Below are 4,891 nucleotides of genomic sequence, written 5' to 3' on the forward strand. Positions count from 1 at the left end.
CATAGTATAATTCCATTTCTCTCACTGAAAAATGTATGACTTTGAGTTTAATATTCTGAGCTTATTTCTTCAACTAAAAAATGAGCATAACAATATTTGTTACAGCAAAGATTAAATGTTACACATTAAATGTGATTTTATTAATATATGTATGTTTATAGTTGTACATACATATGTATGTATATATGTATATATAAAAACATCTATGTAAGCATGGATATAGCATCTGATATATAGTTTTGCATAAAAATGATAGGTATTCCACAGTATTAACATTTCCTTTCATTAAACTGTTTTGTACCATGTAATGAATTGGAGAAAACCCAGGAAGCAATAGGTTTATGTGGAAAATTTTAAATTTATTTTAATAAATATTAAATTGATATCTGTTTGAAAGTGTCAATTAGGTAGTTGTATACACAGATCCATTCATAAATGGTTCTCTCCACTTTGAATATATAAATTACCTTAAGTGATTCTTCACCTAAATATCACACTTGTGTGACTTTATGCATGTGCATCTTTTCATAGAATTCCCTTTCCCTCCACTCTTGTTCTCTCCTCCTTTCAAACTCAGCTAAAGCATTTCTTTCCTTGGGAGGAATTTACAGATCCAGAGTTGATTTAGATGATCTGAAACTGTGAACCCTTACCACACGAGTATATTTATAGGTACACTTTAAATAAAATTAGTCTCTGTACTCTGACACCTCATTATATATCAAATCACTGAGAATAGTGAACCATATTTTGTTCAACTTGGTGATCCTGTCTATATCAGGCTTGACTCAGATGGATTCTCCATGTGCATTTTTGATTGAATGAATAAAAAAGGTAATGCTTACAATACATGTAAAGGTTATTTTCTTTTATTTGATTTATAGGTAAACCGTTCCTAATATCTGAAGTCAACACCTATAAGGAATAGATGGAACCAAGGAACAATGTGACTCACTTTGTCCTTCTGGGCTTCACACAGAATCCAAAGGAACAGAAAGTTATTTTTATTATGTTCTTGCTCTTCTACATTTTGACCATGGGAGGCAACTTGCTCATTGTGGTGACTGTAACTGTCAGTAAGACTCTGAATTCACCAATGAATTTTTTCTTGCTAGCTTATCATTAATGGATGTCATTTATTCCTCATCTACTTCTCCCAAACTGATTTAGAGCTTGTTCCTTGGGGGAAATACCATGTCCTTCCAATCTTGTATCATACAGCTCTTTTCTGAGCACTTTTTGGTGGGTCAGAGGTCTTCCTTCTGTTGGTGATGGCCTATGACTGCTACATGGCCATCTGTAAGCCCTTGCATTATTTGGTTACCATGAGGCAAAGAGTGTGTGTTGTGCTGCTGCTGGTGTCCTGGGTTGGAGGTTTCATGCACTCAGTAATTCAACTTGGCACTATTTACGTGCTCCCATTCTGTGGTCTTAATGTTATTGATTACTTTATGTGTGATATGTACCCTTTACTGAAACTCATTTGTACTGACACCTCTATCACTGGCCTTTTAGTGGCAGTGAATGGAGGACTGATCTGCACTATTGTGTTTCTGCTCTTACTTATCTCGTATGGAGTCATCTTGCACTCTCTAAAGAACCTGAGTCAGGAAGGAAGGTGGAAAGCCCTCCAGACCTGTATTTCCCACATCACTGTGGTTATCTGCTTCTTTGTCCTTTGTATGTTCATGTATCCAAGACCTCCTAAGACCTTCCCTATTGACAAATCATTGGGTGTGTTCTATACAGTCATCACCCCAATGCTGAACCCTCTAATCTACACTCAGAAATTCAGAGATGACTAATGCCATGAAGAAGCTCTGGAGAGGAAACATTCATTGTATCCCATAGTAAATAAGTGCATCATCCACCATGAAGAGAGTTGTACGACATCAGGGGCCACAGTCTTGGAATTCAGGAGTCTAAAATCTGATGCTGACTTCCTTTTCTTCAAAGAATTTATGATAATTATAACTAAAGAATACAACTATATAATTAAAAAATACAACTACACAATTATGCTGTTAGTAAGTTTCCTTCCCTGGTAGAATATAAGGTCTATAATGTCATTTTTATCACTTCACCTAGAAAGATGTAATGCCTATATTGTGAGGAGTCAACAATATATAACTAATTAGTAAGAAAATTTTTATATAATTACACTGGTTTTTAATTAATTTATGCATTTTGTTTTACTTTTTTCTGAGACAGATTCTTGTCATTTAATTCTTTTAAAATAATATTTGAAGTATTTAATGATATGTAGGCTTTTTAAATAAGATTTTATTTGCATTATACACAAAAATTTTAGTATAATTCTAATTTTAAGAAATTAACGTGTATTAGATAATAACAAAGAGCAAAATAAAAAACATACAAAATGGGATAAAGTGTAGAATGGATTTCTTATTTATGTCTCAGCATAAATTCTCCAGTCCTCTTTACCAGAGGGAATCACTTAATCTGTTTCTTAAAATTAATCAGGTAATAATCTATATAAATAAAACTGCATCTAAGTATATGTGTGTGATTTTTCTGTGTATGTAAACTTTTTTTTGTATGCAATGTCTAAAAGGTATTTACATATCAGTCCATTTAGATCTAACTCTTAGTTTTTCTCATACTGCACAATACTCCCTTATATATATATATACTAAAACTAATGCATCCATTTCTTTTCATGTCGTTCTTAAATTTTTTTGTGACAAGTCATTTTGTAAGTCTGTGGCTCCAATGTCATAGAACCTTCATGTGAGACTTTAACCCTTTATTGAAACTGTCTGTGTGGACACATACACTGGGATTCTATGTTGCTGACAATAGTGAGTTCATCTCCCCAGTTTTTTCCTCATGATGGTCTTCTGTGTGATAATCTTGTGCTCCCTAAGGACCTGTAGCTTGGAGGGAGGTGCAAAGCCCTCTTCACATGTGTCTCTCACATCACTGTGGTCATCTTAGTCTTTGTGCCCTGATTATTTGTATATTTGCACCCAACTACCACCTTCTTCACTGGTAAAGCTGTGGCTACATTTATGTCATGATAATTCCTTTGCTAAGCTTAAACCTACATACAAAATTTAGAGGTGAAAAATGCTATCCAGAAGTCCTGGAGTGAAATAGTGACTTTGGGGAGTAATCAAACCAATATAAAATGACTATCTTTTCAATCGAGAAGAGAAAAGAAGACAGTTTTATGGTTTGGGGCCAGCTGAACACTGCTTATCAAAAGTATGTTGATGTTGACATCTAGGCTTTGAGGAGGGTCCAGGTAGGGAATTACCTACGATTATAAAATTTTTATTTAAATTTATGTATTGCTCAATTGGTTGTTTAATTTACTGTCAGAATTAGGTTCTTGTAAAATGCAGATTCTCAGGATACAGTTCTAGAGATTTTAATGTAGTAATTTTGCTATTGGAAAGATGTGTTTACCTCTCAAACAAATTACCCTGGTGTAGCTTATGTAAATGACCTTTGCATATACTTTGGGCTATCGTGTCATAGTTTATGTTCACATCATAAACCAGTTGACAAGGTCACTTTTGTTCTTAAATTTATTTTAAAACTTGCGATTAAATGTAAGTAACAAAATTTATAATTTCAAAATTTTATTCACATTGTTATACAAACATCACCACTGCCAACCTCCAGAACTTTTCCACCTTCCCAAGTGGAAACTCCACACCCAATAAATAAAAATCCCCACTCACTGAGCCCCAGGCAACCCCTATTCTGCTTTCTGTCTAGAATTTGACTACTTTAAGTGCCTCATATAAGTGGATTTATATGATATTTGTTTTTTTGTGACTGCCTTTTCCCACTTAGGATAATGTCCTTTCCCCATTAAATGCTTTTGGCATCCCCCTCAAAAATTATGAAACACATATACAAAGGTTTATTTCTAGGCTGTCTATTTTATTCCATTAGTCTGCAAGTCCATCTTTATTTCAATACCGGTTCTGTGATTACCAAATCTTTGTAGAATGTTTTAGAATCATGAAGTATGAGACCTCCAATTTCTTTGTTTTCAAATATTGTTTTGGCAATTTGGAGTCCCCCCGAGATTCCATATGAATTTTAGCATGGATTTTTCTATTTCTGCAAAAAACATTTTTGGGATTTTGATAGGGATTGCATTGAGTCTGTAGATTACTTGAGGTAGTATTAACATTTTAATAATACTAAATATTCCAGCTCATATGTGTCTCTCCCGATATGTGTGTGTTCTATAACATCTTTCAGCAACATTTTGCAGTTTTCAATGTTCAAGACTTTTATCTCCTTAAGTTTATTCCTAACTATATTACTCTTTTGATGTTATTTGTAAGTGGAATTATTTTCTTAATTTTCCTTGGGTTGTTCATAACAGTATAGAAATTCAACATCATTTCATGGAAAAACCTCTCAACAAATTGGGTGTAGAAGAAAAGCACCTCAACATAGCAAACACTGTATATGGCAGATCCACAGTGCACACCATCCTCAGCATTGAAAGGTGGAAAGCTTTCCCATTAACACCTGGAAAAGACAAGAGTGCACACTCTCAGTAGCAAAATTTAAAAATTTCTATGAAAAATTTTTGAGTTTTCTACGTATAAATCATGCCATCTCTGAAGAGATATAATTTTACTTAACTAATATTTACTTAACTTTACTGTCTGTAACAGTGCTTCAGTGGTAGCCACTTCCTATCCTTTGGATCTCAGCTTAATCACATTTTAAGAAACATTGTCCCTGATTACATTATCCATGGTAGAATTCTCCCTCTTATTTCTGTCACAGTACCCTATTTGTTATCTTCTAAGGGGTGAATAAAACTATAATTACTTTATTAAATCATCTCCTTTTATTGTTTGACTTTGTATATAAGAATATAAGATCATACAGGGAA

At 33.7% G+C, this 4,891-nt stretch overlaps 1 pseudogene; it reads left to right on the plus strand.

The window, feature by feature from the left end:
* The first annotated feature begins 928 nt into the window (after positions 1–928).
* On the plus strand, positions 929–1,858 carry LOC140693889 (olfactory receptor 4A47-like; annotated as a pseudogene).
* The last annotated feature ends 3,033 nt before the right edge of the window (positions 1,859–4,891 follow it).

This window comes from Vicugna pacos, unplaced genomic scaffold (assembly GCF_048564905.1).
Source record: "Vicugna pacos unplaced genomic scaffold, VicPac4 scaffold_20, whole genome shotgun sequence".
Taxonomy (NCBI): domain Eukaryota; kingdom Metazoa; phylum Chordata; class Mammalia; order Artiodactyla; family Camelidae; genus Vicugna; species Vicugna pacos.